This window comes from Mustela erminea, chromosome 5 (assembly GCF_009829155.1).
Source record: "Mustela erminea isolate mMusErm1 chromosome 5, mMusErm1.Pri, whole genome shotgun sequence".
Lineage (NCBI taxonomy): Eukaryota > Metazoa > Chordata > Mammalia > Carnivora > Mustelidae > Mustela > Mustela erminea.
This window is the reverse complement of record NC_045618.1, coordinates 32,587,462-32,609,503: the sequence shown is the minus strand read 5'-3', so window position 1 is coordinate 32,609,503 and position 22,042 is coordinate 32,587,462.

Below are 22,042 nucleotides of genomic sequence, written 5' to 3'. Positions count from 1 at the left end.
ACACAGACCTCCTGCCATTTGGAGAGGAGCCAGGACCAGCACACAAATCTAAGATTTAAGACGTGCTTCTGTGATTTGGGATTAGAAACATTCCTCCCTGAGTCTCAGGTGCTGAAGGAGAAGAAGACACTTTTCACAGGGCTATGGGGAGATTGAAGGAGATTGTGCGTTTAAGCACTCTTACACAGGCAAAAAGTAAATGCTCAATAATACTTATTATTATTACTATTATCACTATTATTTATAGTAGGTTTTCCTGACCTTTTCCCCTAAATTCTAAATTTCACAAGGAGGACTCATGTGTCCATCTTGTTCACTACTATATATCCAGCATTTAGCAAACCAGGCACATGACAGGGGTTCAACAAGTATTTGTAGGAGAGAATTTGCTTGTTCTCATTCTTTATGGTCACTGGCAAAAAGTTTTTGATTTTGCTTCTTCTATCTCCTTTTTGGCTCAAGAGTTTTATAATAAATTATTTGTAAGCATCACAATACTACACCCCTAAATATTGTGTTCCCGTCTCTAAAAAAGTAAAGACTTTTTCTCTATAACCATGATATCATTATCATAACCAATAAAATTAACTGTAATTCCTAAGTATCATATAATGCCTAGCCCACCTTCAGATTTCTTCATTTCCCCAGATAGGCTTTATGGCTGATCTCTTCCCTTCAAGACCAAATAATGAATCAAAACGATGTTTGGTAATTAGCTCTCCCCCCCCCCCTTTTTTTTTTAAAGATTTTATTTATTTGACAGACAGAGATCACAAATAGGCAGAGAGGCAGGCAGAGAGAGAGGGGGAAGCAGGCTCCTTACCAAGCAGAGAGCCCAATGCGGGACTCGATCCCAGGACCCTGAGATCATGACCTGAGCTGAAGGCAGAGGCTTAACCTATTGAGCCACCCAGGCGCCCCTCCTCCCTCCCTTTTGATCTCATCCCACACTCTCTTTTTTCTCTGACACTGATTTACTGAAGATAGTGTAGAATAGCCTGTCTTCTGGATTTTCCCAATTGCTTCATTGTATGACCCCTAACATGCTGGTATCATGGAAGCTAAAGGTAAAGTCCTGATGTGATTGGGATTAAATATGTTTGTCCAGAGAACTCATAGATGAGGCTGTGTACTTAGCAACGCATCACACCAGGAGGCACTAGAGTCAGGCTAGCCTACTAGTAATGATGCTCAGATTGGTCATCAGGTTATGGTGGTGATGGCTTAATCCCTTCATTGCAAAATAAGCCCCCCTACCCCCTTGGAGCTAGCAACTAAATTGTGGCCTGATAATTGGTACTTTGTAAATATGTAATCCACTATCAACTTTTGCCAGACGGTTTTAGCTTCCACTGATGATCCTTGCCTGAATCAATTATCCCTATAGGGGTTACAAAATGGTCATTTTCCAGTTTTATCATTCCTTCTTCGTTTATTAGCCTGCTTTCTTCTGTGAAACAGACTTTTCCCTTGTCAGCAGGGACGATTTTGTTACTCCGAAGTATAGCTCCTAATGGAAAGACAGGATTTCTATGTGTGAGTTTTTATTAATTTTTAAAGATTTTATTCACTTATTTGAGAGAAAGAGAAAGAGCACACACGTGAGGGGCAAAGGCAGAGGGAGAGGGAGAAACAGGTTCTCTGCTGAGCAGGGAGCCGGACATGGGCCTCGATCCCACCTACTGAGACACCCAGGCACTCGGTGTGTGAGTTTTTAATAATCAATTTTCAAAAGAAAAGTTATTGGTAATAATAATTTATTTTAAATAATGGAGTCAAAGCAGAGTTTGTAAAAGGGTTATCCTCTACCTTCTGGCCCCGTAAGTGCCTTCGCATTAGCCTGATGAGGGACTGGGAGGCTGAGGGCTATGACAGCTGCCCAGATTGGTTACTTAGTGGAAATCACACCTCTGGCCTTGCCACCACCATGCCTCACATTCCTTCTCCAGCTGGCTGATTCTAAACCAAAGGTAAAACCTTGGCTCCTACGTCTCTGAAGGTCTTGATTATGAAATTTATGAATTTGGTGCTAATCTCCCCTCGAAAATGAGAAAGTATCCCATGATGTGATTTTCCAGCGCTTCCCTTGGAAGAATGTTCCATGGGCTGTGGAGATTCAGTGTTCCTTATTTTTCTCTGGCTGAAAATTTTATTTTAAGCATTCCAATGAGGACTCTTCATTCTGAAATCTCAGATTGTAGTAAAGAACTCCCGTCCTTCCCCTCTGACTACATTGTGTCCATGTGGCTGGGCTGTCCTAGCACAAAATCTGGCCTCCCCGGCAGGCCGAGCAACACAGACTGCTCAGAGTTCTGGAACAGCCCATGCCTGCTTCCCCCTTGCCCCACGCAGCACCCCCTCCCCCCCGACCATCCTCAGGCCCTCTTCCCCCCTGAAATCAGATGCACAGTGTCCTACCCTCTCGCTGACCCTTCTGCCGCCACGCTGCAACATAAGCCCCCATCTAATTGCTGCTCTGCCTCTCTCAGCAGAACTTGACCTCTTTCTGGGCTCCTCTCTTAAAGCAACTGTCTGTGTTTTTCCTTATGTTTGCCAAGAGGTATTAGCTTGAACTTTTCCTGGATGGGGCTTGTTTTGCTACTTTGTCTTCAAACCTTTGAGGCTGCCGGTTCAAGAACGCAGCCTTTGGTGGGGGGCAGGAGAAGTTCTTAGCCCGGTAGCCTGCAGCCAACGCAGGTGAGCTCCACCCTGGTACTACGTGAGAACTGGCCCTTTAAGAAAGGGACGCTTTCTGGCCCCAGCTGTAAACCTCAGTTGGAAGTTCAAGCCGCAATTTGAACACACTGGTCCTGCCCAGAAAGCTGCCCGGCCTTGGGCTGACTTTCTCCTACAAGGCTGTCATCCTCAAAGGCATCCCACACAAACATCAACATCTCCTTTTAAACCCTGAAGTCTGAGAGCCTACGCCCTGAAAGGAAGTTGCCCGGAAAGTTCCGGACACCCTCAGCTTCTCTAGACAGTCAGCTGTTTGCCCAGCTCGGTGCCCGCCAGAATTCCTTTATGACCACTGGGAAGATGTCATCTCTGCGTCTCAGCTAATCCTTCCCTTAAAAATCAAAGTGCTGATGAGACAAGAGTTGAGAGGGGAAATGCCCAGTGATAAGAATGCTAATCAGAACGGAGGGAGTTTTCCAGCATTTGCCTTGCTAGCCAAAAAAAAAAAAAAAAAAAAAAAAGTCATCTATAAAAAGCGCTGGAAGGCTTTTTCCTGCAGCCCGGGGCCTTTGCCAGGGAACAGATTTCTCTCCCTCATCTCCGTTTCTTCCAGGCTCTGTTCGTGTGTGTTCTCCTTTTTTCTTTCTCCCTTTCTTCTTTCTTGCCTCTCTTAACAGAGTCCTGTCTGTCTGGGAAAGCAATCCAGGGGAGACAGATGGGCTGGCTGTGCAGGACCTGAAAATAAAGGACCCCACTCCTTGCTGAGGGAGTTGCTGGACCATGGGGGGGTCACAGTAGGGAGACTCTGCTCCTCCGCCTGGTGGGGTCCCACAGAGGTCATACCCAGAGCTCCCAGCTGCTTTTTCTATCCCCTTCCCCGCTATTTTATTTCCATTTCCTTCTTCTTGACTTTCCTTCAGGGCACAAGCCCTTGCCTTTGGGGACAAGATAACCAAGGGAGTCAGAGGCTGCCTCCTTGCTTTTTGACACTTGTTTCTTGCCAAGGGTGATCTGTGCGGCTCCGCACATTCAAGGAGGGCCTTCTCCTTCACTCCATTGTCCAGGTGCACGACCCCAATGTCTTTGTAAATAATATAATCTCAAGAGGCTTGCTGCTGTAGAGAGAGGAATAAATAAATCAATATGTAAATAAATCCCCAAGAGCAGGGGAATGTACTAGGACTTTGCACAACTGTGATAAAGCATTTTAGAAGATTGATGTTGCTGTATTTCCGGGGAGGGCTGATGGAAGGGCTAGGATTCCAGCCGCAGGCTGTGGGAGACGGAAAGGGAGCCGTGACTAAAAGTCCCTCGTGCATTGATTTGACTTAAATATATTCCAGGAGCCAGTCTAATTGCTGGTTACGTCCCAGGCTTTGATTTTCCTTCTCTCAATTCCCTGCATTTCAAATAGTTTCTTTCTTTCTTTCTTTCTTTTTTTAAATTAAGAAGCCCTAAGCTGCCCTTGGTCTTATTGAGAATCTGTCCAGATTTGTGACTGACTCTTCTAAGAACCTGGTGCTGGGAATTCTGCCCTTGGTCGAAGGAAGAACCAGACATGCCGTACCTTGGAGTAGCATGTGGTGGTAGGTAATTTCCAGGGGAAAAGGCAGTTCACTGTCATTTCGAAGGGGAAGTACAAGCGGCAGGCTCGGAGTCTGTGTGAGCAGTCAGATTGCTGTGGGGGGAGGCCAGGAGAAGGTGGAAGGAGAGGTTCCTGCCTCGTGAGGCCCCTTGCCCCACCCAGCCAGCATAGAGACCACAGGCACGGACCTCCCGAGTCCGACCCCACGCTCCTCAGGTCAAGTCACCCTGACTGCCATAATGAAGTCTGCTGCTTGGGGACCCAGTGGTGGGGCGGGGGGAGCTGTGTCCATCTATAAGAAGGGAGGGGAGAGGAATCAATCAGCTTTCCTTAAGCCTTTCACCAACCACCACGAGCTCCTCTTTGAGGGGAGTTTTCTGGCTCCTCACCAAAGTGCAAGGAGATTTTGATTAAAATCCATCTCTTCCAAATTTGTGAGCAGAACTCTGGCTCAACAGGCCCTATCCACACCACCTGGTGCAAGCTGATCCCAGTCCAGGTGGTTGTACCTGCTGAGCCCCCACGACAGGGACAGGAGAGCGCGAGTGGGAGTGGAAGCTCTGCCCTGGAAGATGCTTGGAGTCTTAGCTGTGGACTTGGAGGGGGGTGGCCAGAGTTGGAGGGGTACACAGGAGAGGTTAATATTATCACCGCCCTATGTCCATGGTTTTCCTTCCTGTTATTCATGTTGTATTTTCCTTCGTGAATCCCATGGCCCTGCCAGCTTCATTCCCGTGTCCTGGTATCTACTGTCCATACAAACACTCCCAGAACCCACCTCAGCAGGAACCAAGCAAATTTGCCATCTCTGAGCCACACTGGCACAGACCTTGCCAGGTTGAAGGACCAGTTTTCAAAGCCTATACCCAGGTCTGCAGGAGCTCAAAGGCATGTCAATCTCTGCTACGTCATGGGGCTTTTTTTTTTCCGCAGAGAGAAGCTCAGGACCAACCAGGCTTGCCAGGAGTTACCGTGATGATAATACGGGCTCGCCATTTGCTTCTGTTTGACACCAGCTCTTAGATCAGCTCAGTTCGTCCCTAAGATTTACAGAAGGAGCCTCGCTGGGAGCGCAGCCTCACTCACATCAGGAGCCAGAAGAAAACACTAGGTGTGGTAGTCATTAATGCTATTCACCAAATATTCTTGGTTCTTTGCCTCTTGGACACACAGCACCGTTGTCTTTCCTGATGTCATTGTGTTTCGGTGTGAACACTTGACTGGGTTTGACCAACGAATTGTAGTAAGTGATATATGTCACTTCAAAGCCCAAGTCATTCACTGCTTGGCAAGGCTCCTCTCCACCATAACTTCTGTCTGCCCCTCTGCCATAATGACTGGTGAGGGTTTGTGACAATGGTCGTTCTGCCAGCCTGGGTCTCAGAGTAAGGGGCACAGAGGAGAGCTCTGCCGACCAAGAGTAATGTGTAGCATTATCCAATAAACATTGGTTGTTACAAGCTACCAAGATTTGGGGATTGCTTATTACCACAACATAGCTTGGACTATCCTAATTAAACCAGAGATTGGACACCCTTAGGACAAAGTGACTGATTACCTTGAGACTGTATAGCCTGCTTGAAGATCCGGGGTCTGATGCAAGCTCTTACTGATCTCTTGGATCCGGCATGATCATCCATTTTAGTGATACATCCACAGACCTCCCAGCCCAGCTCCCTCCAGGTACTCTGAATAGTGCCCTGGACTTCTGAGGCCTTGCATCTCTTGTGATGCCCTGAGCTATGTGTAGGAGATGATCCAAATGATAGGCCCAAGAACCCAAAGTTTCATAGGCAGAATGCCCTCTCCAACAAGAAGTCCATAGCCTAATCCCCAGGACCTGGGAATAGGTTACCTTACATGACAAAGAGGACTTCACAGATGTGATTGAGTTAAGGAGATGGAGATACAGAGATTAGTCTGGATTATCTGGACAGACCCACTGGAATGACACGTGTCTTTACAAGCGAAAGAGGGAGGTAGGAGTGTCAAAGTCAGAGAGATTTGAAGATGTTAGGCTGCTGACTTTGAAGATGGAGCAAGGGGTCACTTTGCCAAGGAATGCAAGTGGCTTCTAGAAACTCGGAAAGGCAATGAACCAGAGCCTCTCCCAGTGTCTCCAGAAAGAACGCAGCCCTGCCAAAACTTTTATTTTACTCTAGTAAGACCCATTTTAGACTCCAGATCTCCACAGCTGTAAGATAATATATTAATGTTGTTTTAAGCAACTACGTTTATGGCGATTCATTACAACAGAAGTAGGAAAGTAATACACAATGGACAACCCATTCCTGCTCCTGAGCACGCTCAGGGGACTGTCACCCAAAGTTGACATGGTTCATGTTGGATGGGACCCCATGACAATGTGGCCTGTCAGCAGACCCTCCCTCTTGTAGTGATGAAGACATTCTTCAGGATCCTCCAAGGTTGAATCTTCTGCCCAGGACCCACCAGTCTTAAATTGCTAAGTGCCTTTGAACCAATGCCCTGGGTCTTCCTTATTCAGTGTTAAATGTGGAGCACATGGTAGACAGCAGTGAATATTAGGTACACGGGAGAATGAATGAGAGAATAATATGTCATGAGCAATTACCTGATTATGTATGTAGTTCTTGATGGTTTACAGAAAATCTCCAGCAAGAAACACATCAAGTGGAGTTACTCACAGTATGAATTGCAAACAAAACAGCAAATGAATACAAAAAAGAATTAAATGCTTTGCCCACTCGCAGTTTTGTCAGGTGCAAACACAATCTGTATGATTCTCCTTAGTTGGCTGTTTCTTTTCATTCCTTCTGCCGTGCATGTTGTATTTGTGTATGTGCTGGTAGAGGGGTTTTCTGACACTGCAACAGATCCAGCCTCCCCTGGGCACCTGCTTTCTCCAGCTTATTAAAATTTCTCTCATTTTTTAGAGCTGTAACATGATTTTGATAGCGAGGATGCTTGGTGGGGCTCAGATGAAGCAAAAAACAAAAATAGAACAACAAAAAAAAACCTACCCCTTATTGTTCAGTGACCTGAATATAGTTTCAGACATTCACATGTAATCTGACCATGACATGGAATAATGGTTATGAAAAGGGCCAGAGTCTGAGACCTCGAGAGGTAAAATCCCATTTTAACAAAAACAAGCATATTTCACTTAACATCAATAGTCTGTTCCTGAAAAACAGATGTTCTGCCCCAAACACGAATCATTATTTTAAATGGGGTTAAAGTACCCCATTACAACCTTCAATTCTAATTTCCTAAAACCTAATTGAAACATGGCAAAATGCCTATATCTCTGTGTGACAACAATCGTCTTTGCTTGTAAAGTGCTTGAATATCTCTCTCTGATCAAAACTTACAAAATTACAAAGTTTAAATCAACACGGATCTAACACTTAAGTGAAAAATCTAAGTCTATAAAACTTCTAGAGGAAAATATCTATGACTCTGAATTAGGTAAAAATGTCTCAGATAGGACACCAAAAACAAGAGTCTATACTAGAAAAAAAAGATTGCAAAATTGAGCTTCGTCAAAATTAAGAAACTTTTGTTCTCCCAAAAACCCTGTTAAGAGAATGAAAAGACTAGCCACAGAGTGGGAAAAAATATTTTCAAGTTACACATCTGATAAAAGACTTGGTTCAGGAATAGCTAAAGAACTTTCTTTTTTTTTTTTTTTGTAAAAGTTTTTATTTTTTTATTTGACAATGAGAGAGAGGGAAAGAGAGAGCACAAGCAGGAGGAGTGGCAGACGGAGAAGCAAACTCCCCACCAAGCAGGGTGCCCAAGGTGGGGCTCCATCTCAGGACCCCGGGATCATGATCATGAGCTGAAGGCAGCCACTTAACCGACTGAGCCACCCAGGTGCCCCTATTAAAAGAAATTTTAGAACTAAATATTAGAAAATAGAAATAATCTAAATAAAAATGAGCAAAAGATATAATGGAGACTTCATCAAAGAAGATACATGGATGACAAACACAAAAAAAGATGCTCATCCTCATTAGCTTAGGGAAATGTACTAGCAACGCTGACTAGAATAGCTAACGCTATAAAGAGAAAAGCTGATAATACCAAGTGCTGATGAGGACATGGAGCAACTGGAATTCTCATTCATTGCGGGTAGAAATGTAAAATGACAGTCACTTTGAAAGACAGTTTGACAGTCTCTTACAAGGTTAAACGTATAATAATCATATGATCCAGAGATGAAAATTTATGTTCACAGAAAGACCTGTATGCGACTATTCACAGCATCTTTATTCAAAAGAATCAAAATCTGGAAACAGCTCAAATATTCCTCAGTTGGGGAATGGATACATGGACTGAGCTCCCCGCTTGATGGAATGTTAACAGCAATAACAAGGAACAGAGTAGGATACACACTCAACACAAGCGAATCTTGCAAGCATTATGAAAGAAGCCAGACTCAAAAAGTCTACCTGCTTTATAGTTCCATTTCTCTGTCATTCTGAAAAGGCAAACCGTGGGGACAGAAAAGAGATCAGAGTTTGCCAGGGACTGGAGGTCGGGGGAGGGGTGGGCCACAAAGAGGCACAGGAGATTTTCAGAGAGAAATATTTGATATCTTGAATATGGTGGCAGTTACGTTTGTCAAAACTCACAGGACCATATACTTTCTCAGAGGGTGAATTTCACTGTAGGCAAATCATGCCTTAATAAACAACAGCAACGAAATAAACGAAGGCAGTTGCTTGGTATGTTGCAGGACATAATAGTTCCCGTGACCTGTGAGGACACCCGGCATGTTTCGCAAAACACTTACACATGATTCTGATACTCTACTATTCGTATTCAGAAAGTAAGTTAAGATTTTATTGAATGTTCCTTGATTAAAATGTTGAATTGAGGTTCTGGCATGTAAATAGAATTCTCTCTTACGTAAACATCAGCCAAAAGTATATTGACGAATATGTGTGTTCAATAAAGTTTTCATATTGAAACCCTAGACGGGTTCTACTGGGAAAACAAACTGTAGACATTCTGCAGGGCATGCCAGTCTCATGATACTGCTGTACTCTATTTTTATATCCTGGCTGACAGCCTGTACCATCAGTGTTCAACTGACATGTAGACAACAAATCCTGTTGAATAAAAAATCATCTCTAGTTAGCATATCCTTTTCAGTCACTGACAGTTAAACCAGCAAAAAATAGAGAAATCCAAAGGATCTGAATAATTCAAAGAATAAGGATGATCGAATATTGATTTATACTAATATTGATTTTCAAACCCAGTAACTAGAGAATACACAGTCTTCTCATGTCCACAGAATATTTACAAAACTTGATAGCTTCACCTATAAGACATTCAAAAATGTATACACAGAATGAACTATATTCTCTGATTATGATTCAGTGTGACTATAAATAGATAATGGGAGAATAACCAAAAATTTCTAACTGCTTGGAACAAAAACTGCAATTACAGAATGTTTGGTAAATATCAATATTGCAAATACTATGTGTTGAAACTTTTAGATGTAGCCAAAGCTGTACTTGGAAGGAAATGTATAGACTTGAACATTTTGGTTACCAAATTAGAAGAGATGAAAATGAGCAATGAACTAAGTAATCCATTGACTATATCTGGCACATATTAAACAATTGATATAAACATTTCGTGAGTGAAGTAATTAGAAAAAAATGACAATACTAATTTAGGGGAAATAGGATAAACGCCATTTAAAAACCTTAGTTACTAATTTGGAAACAGATATTAAGTCACATAGCTAGATGGGGAAGGAGAGGAAGGTAAAATAGATTATCCACTCAGTCAATTCAAGGAGAAAGAGAAAGCATAACCATACAAAACATAACAATACAAAATTTAGAATAAGGAGATGTGGACACAAACACAGATGAAATTTAAAGAATTATAACAGAATATTTTTTAGGATATGCTAGACACTTGATAACTTAGATGAAATGAGAGATTTTCTAAGAAAACCTAAGTTACTAAATGTATGCAAGCAGTGTACAACCAAGAGTCATTATTAAAGCAGAGACATTCTTCAGGTCTTAGCTCTGCCTTTTGATAGCTGTGGACACTTAACCAAATTCCTTAAGGTCTTTATCCCCACTTTCCCTATTTGTGAAATGCCGTGCACCACAGAGTTTACCCCAAGTTTAGGAATATTATGTGGGCAATTAAAAGATACCTGTAAACAGCTAATCTGATGCACTGTGATCATTGAAATTTTAAAAGACCATGGAAGAAATCAAGTATGTGGTCTAAGAGCTGTCCATTATCAGAACACTGGAAACAGAGTTGGACGGCTTCCATTGCTATTTGAGCTGTTCTGGAACTTAGGAAAAGAAGGAAGGCATCTCCTTTCTTTTTCAGAGACTTGTGTATCCCGACACCAAAACCTGACAAAGATAGCATGTGGAAGAAAAGTACAGACCAGCCCCTTGAGCGGCTACAGATACAAACTTTCCAAATAAAATATCAGAGCTCAAGCTCAGTTGCATTTGTATACAGCACACATATCCCATTAATATGGCTTCACTATGTTTCAGATCATAGAGCCATTCGGTTTCCTATTGCTGCTGTGACAAATTTGCACAAACTTGGTGCCTTAAAAACATACAATTTTTTTCTTTTACAGTTTTAGAGGCCAAAAGTCTGACAGATACCCGGGGCCAAAACGAAGGTGTCTGCCAGGACTGTGCTGCTTCCAGAGATCCTCGGAGAGAATCCATTTCTTGCCTTTTCCAACCAAGAGCTGCATTCCTTGCCTTTTTCAGCATCTAATGTCTGGCTATATTCCTTGGCTCATGACCTCTTTTTCCATCTTCAAAATCCAAAGTATCTTCAAATCTTTCTCTCTCTGCCTAGATCACCACATCGCCTTTTCTCTTCGTGCGTGTGAAAACTGCCCCCTCCTGCCTCCTTCTTGTAAGGATACATGCAATTGCCTTAGGGCTTACCTGAATAATACAGGAGAGTCTTCCTATCTCAGAACCTCATTTCAAGACCTTTACTTTCATCATATCTGCGAAGACCTTTTTTTCATAGAAAGTAAATTGGGATATGGGTATCTTCGGCGGAGCATTTTTTTTCAGCCTACGGATATGTCCTTTTACTGTCCAAGGTTCATGTCTGTCCCACATGCAAAATACAGTAGTTCATCCCAACATCCCCAAAGTTTCAACCCATTATAGCATCCCTTCAAGTCCTAAATTCTTATCAGCAAAATCAGGAATGGGTATTCTCTGGGTATGACACATCCTAGGGCAAAATTCATCACTATCTGTGCCTTGTGAAACTGGAAAAACAGTTCTCTGTTTCCAAAATACAGTGGTGGTACAGACTTAGCATACTAGTTATAGATCTTCCTATTCCAAAGGGAGAAGTGGGAGGAATAAAGGGGTCACTGCTCCCAAGCAATTTCAAAATCCAACAAGGCAAATTCCATTAGGTTTCAAGGCCTGGGAGTAAGTTTCTGTGGTCAAGATTGTGCCCTTGGGGCCAGGGCTCTGGCGTCTGCCTCTTGACCCTGACCCATTTTTCTTCTAGCTTTGAGGACCGAGGCTCTGCCTTCTGAGTTATCCCTGTTTCCCCTGGTTTGTTGCTCAGTAGTTCACCTACCTATAGGATCTGGGGGTCCAAAAGCTCTCTTAATTTCAACTTTCTTCTGTCCCTTTCAGCATAAGTTAGCAGTATCCTGCTGGAATGCCATTCTCAGAAACGTTATGAATCTCCCCAATACTTCATGGAAACTCATGCCGTTAGACAAGAGGGCCCTGCACAGATCATTCCTGGGTAATCCCACATCTATTCCTGGCTTCTGTTGAGATGATTGAGAGGATTCATGAGTCACATCTTTGATTGCTTTAACATTAGCAAAAGGTTATCCACGATACCCTTGACTTTCTCTCCAGAGCACATTTCCTAATGGTGAATCTCTTAGTACAGGTTTTGTTTTGTTTGTTTATTTGTTTTTTTTTTTCCAATCTGGATAGGCTGAGAATTTCCCAAACCATCACATGTTAGTTCTTTTTCTTTAATAATTCTTCTAAATTGTGTCTTTCCCTTTCCATTTTACAGATGCAATAAGAAGAAACTAGGCTGTATCTTCGACACTTTGGAAATATTCTTCAACTAAATATCCAAGTTCATTATTTACAAGCTCTGCTTTCTACATGATCTTAGGACACAGTTCAGCTGGCTTTTGGTCACTGTGTAAGAAGGATCTCCTTTCCTTCGTGTTTCAATAGTATGTTCCCCATTCCCTTCTGAGTTCTCACCAGCAATGCCTCTAACATCCATATTTCTACCCACCTTCCATTTATGATGTCTTTACTCTTATGACTTTATGTCTTTACTCTTAGATGATACAGGCTTTCTCCACTATGTACCTTACTTCCCCCTGAGCCCTCCCTGGCAGTCTTCAACATCCCTATTTCTCCACCAATCTATTCAAGGCAATCTAGCTTTTTCCTATCATGTGGCCCCAAATTCTACCAGCCTCTACCCATTATCCAATTCCAAAGCCACATCCATATTTTTTTTGGTATATGTTACAACAATTCTACTTTCAAGTACCCAAATCTGTATCAGTTAGGGATCTACCAGAGAAACACAACCAGTTCAAAAATACACACACATACTGACCAATTGTAAGGGATTGGTTTATGCAGTTGTGGGGCTGGTTGGGCAAGGCTAAAACCCATAGGGCAGGAAGGGCAGAATGGAAGCTCAGGCACAAGCAGAAGCTGCAGCCCAGACGTGGAATTTCTTCTCCTTCGGGGAAAGCTCAGCTCTGCTTTTTTAAGGCCTTTCAACTGATTAAATCAGGCCCACTCAGATGATCAAGGATAATCTTCAAGATAACCGATTGAAGACATTAATCACATCAATTTGACACCTTCATAGCAACACTTACACTAGTGATTGAATAACTGGAGACTATAGTCTAGCCAAATTGACAGATAAAACTGACCATCACACAGTGCAAAATATTTAGGCAGCCCAGAAATATAATGTAATGAAACCTACCAGGAGACCCACAATCCAGAAATTCCACTGCTAACCTCTCACCGAGTGTCCTCCCAGACTTAATTCTATGCACATACAAATACACATATTTAAAGATGAGATCATGATATAAATTCTGTTCATTTTTACAAAAGAAAGTAACTACATTTTTTTTTAATTTTAGAAGTAATACGTGTTCATTATGCAGCATTCGGAAATATACAAAGGAAGAAGTAAATATCATTGGAAGTCCCATCATTCAGATAAAACATCATGAACATTTTGGCATATTGTAAAACATTTTTTTCAGAGATACATAGAGATAAATATATCTATATTGTTATACACATTTAATTTTTATAAATGTATGCCCCTTATTCTAAGAATGCACTGTAATTTATTTAATCAGCCCTTTTCTCATGATCCTTGTGTTGCTCAGAACTCTGTCCATTGACAAAAACCCAGGTCAAACTAGCATGTAAGAAATAAAGGAATGTATTGACATAAGTACCTGGGAGGTGAAGGCCTAGCTGGAATAAGGAGTCAACTGATGTCAGACCTCTGTCTCTTCAGTTCTTGGTAGGATCTCTCCATCTGCTATGCACAATGCTACCAGGTCTTCTGGACTCACTTTTTTATAGATGTAATCTGTGGCAGGGACTGCTATTAGTCTACCTAATGCCCTATCAAAACCCCAATTTAATTCTGGGAATCAATGTGCCCAGATAAAAACTAAATTTCTGAGCCACCCTTGTAAGTGCTACAAAATATAAAAGTCATAAATGGGTCAGCAGTGCTGACCAAATATAAAAGTCATAAATGGGGCTAGAGCCAAAGTTCTAAAGAGTGTTGACTTAGCATGCAGCCTTTTCACTTTTTCTCCTTTTCCCCGCCTAGCACATGAATATGATTGCTGGAAAGGCAGCAGCCATGTTGTGACCATGAGGTATGTTTGAGGAGGGAAGCTACATGCTAAGAAAGAGTAGAAACAAGGATCATGGGTAATTAACAATAATGTGGGACTGCTATCCTATTCTGACCTGCTTATGTCAAACTTCTTTTACATGAGGAAATACATTTATTCCACTGTTATTTGAATCCTCTGTTATATGTAGCTGACCCCCTAACTAATGTACACCTCCAGTAGAAAGAGTAGGCCTGTATGAATAATTCCGGCATAGAAGCCCCAAGGAAGAATCTGACTGGCTTCACTTAGATCTAGGCCTGTCTCCGCCCAAATCCACGGAAATGGTGCATCAATTAGGATGTATATTGTCCCAAGAAACAGAAAAGCCCAACTTGAAACACCAGCTGACTCAAATGGAAACTTCTGCAGCGCTCGTGGGAATGTAAAATGTACAGCTTCTACAGAAAACAGTATGGTGGTTCCTCAAAAAATTAGAAACAGAATTACTATAGGATCCAGCTGTTCCACTTCCAAAAGCACTGAAAGCCAGGACCCAAAATGGGTATTTGTACACCCACGTTCTTTGCAGCATCATTCACAAAATATAAATGGTGAAAGCAACCAGATGTCCACTAATGGGTCAATGGAAAGCAAAATATCATGTATCCATACAATGGAATATTACCGAACCTTATAAAAAAGGGAAGTTCTGACACATGCTAGGACATGGATGAACCTTGGCCATTATGATAAAGGACATGAGCCCATCGCAAGAGGACAATACTGTATGATTGCACTTACAGGAGATACTCTGAGTAATCAAACACAAAAAATAGCACAGTGGATGCCAGGGCCTGAGGGAATGAGCTGTCGGGGTGTTCCTGCTTACTGAGTACAGAGTTTCAGTTTTGTAAGATAAAAAGAGTTCTCGAGATGGGTGTTAAGGATGCATTGCACAACAATGTGAATGTACTTAATATCAGTGAACTGTACACTTAAAAATGGTAAATTTGATGTTATGTAAATTTTGCCACAATAATAAATAAATAAGACAGGAATACCAGCTTAACAGATGCTGTTACTGTCTCTTTGGCCAGAGCTGGTCACACACAGAATTATCAAATAAAATACAGAATTCCCAGTTCCATTTGAATTTCAGGTAAACAAACATGTTTTTTCACCTAAGTATGTCCCAAATATTGCCCAAGACACACTTACCTTAAGTTATTTGTTGTTGATCTGAAATAGAAATTTAACTGGGCACCCTGTGTTTTTATTTGCTAAGTCTGGCAACCCTGTTCGTGTGGCCGTTTGGAGTTCTCAGGGACATTAGGAAAGTGAATTGAACATTTAGCTCTTCTAGCCTCTGTGCTAGAGGAAGAGCAGGATGAAGAGGTGGGCAGTCAGTGTTAGAGCATCTAACCGATAGCGTCTGCTCGCAAGTTGCCTTGTTGTTCATTTAGCTTCAAACTCTCCTTTGTCTGAAATTAGTTTGGGGACCCAGATTTTTGTTGCTCATTTGGACCCGGAATATATTGGTCCTTCTTTCTATTTTCTTTTTTTTAAAAGATTTTATTTATGTATTTGACAGAGAGAGAGCACAAGCAGGGGGAGTTGGGGAGGGAGAAGCAGGCTCTCCACAGAACAGATCGCCTGATGCAGGTCTTGATCCAAGGACCCTGGGATCATGACCTGAGCCGAAGGCAGATGCTTAAACTGAGCCACCCAGGTTCCCCAATCTCTCTCTTTTCAAACTGGCTATGTCATTTTGGTTTTGGTAGAGCTATAGAATATAGTTTATAGCTTGTTTTTAAAATATAATCCCAATTTTTAAAAATAATTTAAAAAAAAATCTCAATCTTTATCTTTTAACAGAAAGATTCAGCCCTCTTATGTATTTTATGGTATTTGGTGTACTATTTTTTTTTCTTTCCTCCTTTTTTGTCACCCGTCCCCCATAATGGCTTTGTTTCCTTCTCTTTTTTTTTCTTTTAGAATTTGAGAGGGGGGCACCTTGAGTGGCTCAGTCAGTTAAACCCAACACTTGATTTCAGCTCAGGTCACGGTCTCAGGGTCATGTGATTGAGTCCCAAAGCAGGCTCTGCACTTAAGCAGACGTGGAACCTGCTTAAAATTCTCTTTCTCTTGGGGCACCTGGGTGGCTCAGTGGGTTAAAGCCTCTGCCTTCAGCTCAGGTCATGATTCCAGGGTCCTGGGATTGAGTCCCGCATGGGTCTCTGCTCAGCGGGGAGCCTGCTTCCTCCTCTCTCTCTCTCTGCCTGCTTCTCTGCCTACTTGTGATCTCCGTCTGTCAAATAAGTAAATAAAATCTTAAAAAAAAAATTCTCTTTCCCTTTCCCTCTGTCCCTCCCCCACTCCCACCCCCACCCCATCATGCTTGTGCACTCTCTCCCTCTCTCTCTCTCTAAAAAAAAAAAAAAAAAAAGAAAAAGAATTTGACTCCCTGATATGAGAAAGTGAAGATGCAATGTGGGGGGTTTTGGGGGTAGGAAGGGAGGGAGACAAACCATAAGAGACTCTTAATCTCACAAAACAAACTGAGGGTTGTGGGGGGGGTGCATGGAGAGGGTGGTTGGGTTATTGACATTGGGGAGGAAATGTGCTATGGTGAGTGGGTTATTGACATTGGGGAGGGAATGTGCTATGGTGAGTGCTACGAAGTGTGTAAACCTGGTGACCCATACCTCTGGGGCTAATAATACATTATATGTTTATTTAAAAAAAAAGATTTGAAAGGTACATATTCTATATCTGATTTACCCATGGTTACCTTTACCTTACAATTTGTAACAAAAGTATCTGAGCACATATTTCTCTAGAACTCCCTGCTCAACAAGAAAAGTCTGTTGGCAGCTGTCAATTCCTCCCTCATCTGCTACCTTATACTCTTTCTGAAGATTTCCAAAGTACTACTGATTTTGTTTGACATCGTAGATCCTTCTCTTTCAAGAAACTTCAAAAATATTTGCATTGTAACTTACAACCCCAGTCACAGCATTTAGATTTAACTCTGTTTTTTAGACTCCTTCACCCTTTCTTGATTCCTTTATTCTTATTCATTTTGCATTTGGATGAAGTTCTTCTTTGAGAAAATTTTCTGAAAGAAAAATTTCAGGGTGGCATCCTTCCCAAGTCTTGCATCTTGAGCATCTTGAGCATACTTTTCTCCTGTCCTTACACAAGAAGCAACATTGGTTTGGCATAGAATCTGTAGGCACAACCTCCACCCTCAGATGTCTGTTAACATTGCCTGCTCACCCCTCAGCATTTGATAGTGCAGAGGAAAAGGCTAGCACTGATCTGCTTCATTTGTCATGGCAAGAAATGCACTGTTTTCTGACAGGATGATTTTAGAATGTTCTCTTTGTTCTTTGGAATCCATAAGGTATGAGGCTTAAAACAGTATCAGCCGTTGTTTGTTAAAAATATTCAATAAAATATTCAAAGTGGGAATAGAAAGTACATTTTTAAAAAGATTTTATTTATTTATTTGAGAGAGAGAGAGTGAGAGTGAGAGCAAGAGAGAGAGAAAACACAGAGAGAGAGAGGGATAGAGGGAGAGGAAGAAGCAGACTCCCTGGTGAGCAGGAAGCGGGACATGGGGCTCCATGCAGTGACTACAGGATCCTGACCTGAGCGAAGGCAGACGCTCTGATTGAGCCCCTCAGGGGTCCCATAGATGTATTCATTTTCTATCACTGCTGTAACAAATTACCAAACACTTAGGGGCTTCAACAACACAAATTCATTATTTTACAGTTCTGAGGTCAGAATCTTGATACCTGTGAGATACTTGTGGGATAAAAATCAAGGTGTAAGCATGGTTGCATTCCATCTGGAGGCTCTAGAGGAGAATTCATTTCTGTGCATTTTTCAGCTTCGAGAAGGTGCCTGCATTCCTTGGCTAGGGGCCCCCTTCCTCCACCTTCAAAGCCAGCAACATAGCTTGTCTCTCTGGCTCAGCCTCCTGTTAAATCTCCTTCTCTTACTCCTCTGACCTCTTCTTGATTATATTGGCTCACCTGGATAATCCAGGATAATGGCCCTACCTTAAAGCCAGTTGATTTACAAACCATAATTACACCTGCTAATTTAATTTCCCCTTGCTGTGTAACCCAGCACATTCACAAGTTCCAGGGATGTGGGCAACTTTGGGGAGTCACTATTCTGCCTATCACAAAAGGGAACTTCTTCAACCTGGACAAAGGACATTTGTTATAAAAAAAAAAAACCTATAGCTAGCATCATAGTTAATGGTGAAAGACTGAATGGTTTTCCCCTAAAATCAGTAATAAGACAAAAATGCCTGCTCTTGTAGACACAGTGCTAGAGGTTCTAGCTAGGGAAATTAGGCAATAAAAGCAAAAGACATCCAGATTGTAAGGGAAGAAATACAACTGTGTTCAGAGGACATGTTCATATAGGCAGAAAATCCTAAGGAATACACTAAAAACTACTAGAACCAATAAACAGCAAATTTGCAGGAAACAGAGTCAGTATACAAGAAGCAATTGTATTTCTATACACTCACAATTTTTTAAAAATTGAAAATAAGATTAATAATTCTTGAGGCATCTGGGTGGCTCAGGTGGATAAGCATCTGACTCTTGGTTTCAGCTCATGTCATGGTCACAGGGTTGTGAGATCAAGTCCCGCATCGGGCTCTGCACTGGGCACAGGATTCTCTCACTCCCTCTCCCTCTGCCCACCCCCCTTAAAAAAATTAACAAGTCTGTTTACAATAGCATCAAAGAGTAAAATAAATAGGAATAAATTTAATAAAAGCACAACACTTTTATTCTGAAAACTACAAAACAGTTCTGAAAGAAATTGAGAACAACCTAAGTAATGTTCATAGATCCCAAGGCTTAATACTGTTAAGATGGTAATACTCCTCAAATTGATCCAGAGTCAACACAATACCTACCAAAATCTGAGTTGCCTTTTATTCTTTCCCCAGAAATTGGCAAGGTGATCCTACATGTGTATAAAAATAGAAAAGACCTGGAATGCCAAAATAATCCCAAAAAAAGAAGAGCAAAAAAACTTACCTATTTAAAAACTTACCACAAAGCTACAGTAATCAAGACAATGTGGTACTCTCATAAAGGTAGATATATAGGTCAATGAAACAGAATTGAGGATCCAGAATAAATTCTTACATCTATGATCAATTGATTATCAAAAAGTGTGCCAATACAGTCGAATAGGGGAAACAGTAGTGTTTCCAGCAAATGGTGCTGGGACAACTAGATGCCATATGTAAAACAATGAAGTTGGGCTCCTACCTCATATCGTAGAAGCATGTTTTAAGTTAAAATGGGTACTAGACCTGCATGAAAGAGCTAAAACTATAAAACTCTAAGAAAACAAAGGAATACATCTTCATTACCATATGTTAGACAAATCCTTCTTAGGTAACAAAAGCACACACACAAAAGTAGATACCCTGGACTTCAGCAAGCTAAAACTTTTGTGCTCCCAAGAACACCAGAGAGAAAATATTGGCAAATCATATATCTGAGAAGGGTCTATTTATCTTAGATAAGATATAAAAAGGAGTCTTACAATGCAATAAAAAGACAGACCAATTAAGAAATAGGCAAATGATTTGAATACACAGTTCTCCCAAGATATACTAGTGAACAATGAGCACATGAAAAGATGCTGAACATTATCTGTCAAGGAAATGCAAATTGAAACCATGAGATACAATTTCACACCCCCTACAGTGGTTAAAGTCAAAAGATAGGCAAGAACAACTATTGACAAGGATGCAGAGAAATCAAAATGCTCATACATTGCTGGTGGGATTGTAAAATGGTGCAGCCACTCTGGAAAACAGTCTGGCAGTTCTCAGAATTGTAAATATAGAGTTACCAGATAACCCTGCAATTCTTCTCCGAGGTATATGCCCAAGAGAAATGAGAACGTATCCACAAAGTGATTTGTACACAAATGTTCTTAGAAGCGTTATTCATAATAGCCAAAAAGTGGGGGGAAAAACAAATTTTCATCAAGCGATGAAAGGATTAATAAGATGTGGTCTACCTATACAATGGAATGTTATTCAGTCATGAAATGATGCACTGATTCATGCTGTAGCATGAACAGACCTTGGAAACACACTAAGTCAAAGAAGCCAGTTTCTAAAGACCAATATCATATGATTCCATTTATAGGAAAGATCCAGACCAGCAGCTAAAAAAAGTAAAGTTAGACTCACATCTGCTGTCCCTCTTGATCTGAAGATGATCTTCTATTTTTTATTTTTTAATTTATTTTTTTAAAAGATTTTATTTATTTATTTGACAGAGATCACAAGTAGATGGAGAGGCAGGGAGAGAGAGAGAGAGAGGGAAGCAGGCTCCCCACTGAGCAGAGAGCCCTATGCGGGACTCTATCCCAGGATCCTGAGATCGTGACCTGAGCCGAAGGCAGCGGCTTAACCCACTGAGCCACCCAGGTGCCCCCTATTTTTTATTTGATAATTTCATCTGCATTTGCTCGGTTATCTACTTCTGGAATTCCCGTTACATACAGCCTAGTTCCAAGATCCATCCTCCATTCCAAGGTGCAAAGTCACCCAACCCGGAAGTCACCGCTCACGTGTGAAAGGAAAACCAGCAAACCCTCCCGTCCCAGCTCTTGTCCCAGGGTTTTGCAACATCGTGGCCCTTTCTGTGTCTCTCATTGTCTTTTCTTTTTCTAAATTTTCCTCTTTTTCTTAAGGGTTTTGGGAGATTTCCTTAGCCCAGTCTTCTGAGTGGTCCCGATTCTTTTTTTTTTTTTTTTTTGGTATAATTCTTTTTTTTTTTTTTTTTAATTTTCAGCATAACAGTATTCCTTGTTTTTGCACCACACCCAGTGTTCCATGCAATCCGTGCCTTCTCTAATACCCACCACCTGGTTCCCCCAACCTCCCACCCCCGGCCACTTCAAACCCCTCAGATTGTTTTTCAGAGTCCATAGTCTCTCATGGTTCACCTCCCCTTCCAATTCCCCCCAACTCCCTTCTCCTCTCTAACTCCCCTTGTCCTCCATGCTATTTGTTAAAAAAATATGGAACACTTCACGAATTTGCGTGTCACCTTGGCAGATCCCGATTCCTTATTCAGCTAGTTGGGCACTTGGAGACGATTTTTATAATCTACTAATTTCTGGTTCTGCAATATCCATTTTGCACTTACTGCCCTATTCAGCATTTTATTTTAACAATGTTTTTTCATCTCTAAGAACTCTTTGTTGTTTTCAGATTGCTCCTTTTTCATGATAGTTTCTTTTCTATTTTAGCACAGCGGTGTCCTCTCAAATCTCACTAAGAATACTAATTAGAGTTGTTGTTTTTTAAGTTGTTTTCTTTATTCTGTATTAGTTTCTATGCATGCCTAGAGTGCTCATATTTTAAGAGACTTTTCTTCTGCCTTGGCCAGTGGTGTCAGAGCTGTGAATGTTCTGTGGGGCTGGACAACTCAGGTGCAGCTCAGCAGGAAGAAGACTGAAACTGAAGTGAAGATTATCTCCCTAGTATTGCTGGAAATTTCCGTCAACAGTCCAACATATCCTTGTACTGCATCTTCATCAGCGGTGGTTATTAGGATAACTTGGGGGCTTAAAAAAATCCCAGTGCCAGGGCTGCACCCAGAGCAATGAAACCAGAAATTTCTGCAGGTGGTCCCCAGCTGCAGAATCGGTCCGTTCTAAAAGCTTCCCAGTGATTCCCAAGTATACCTAAGTTTGCAAACAGCTGTTATAGTCTAAATCAAAACTTCCCAAACTTGCATGTGATGCAAATCACTTGGAAGTCTTAGCAAAAAGCAGATTCTGATTCATAAAATGTGGCATGGAGCTTGACC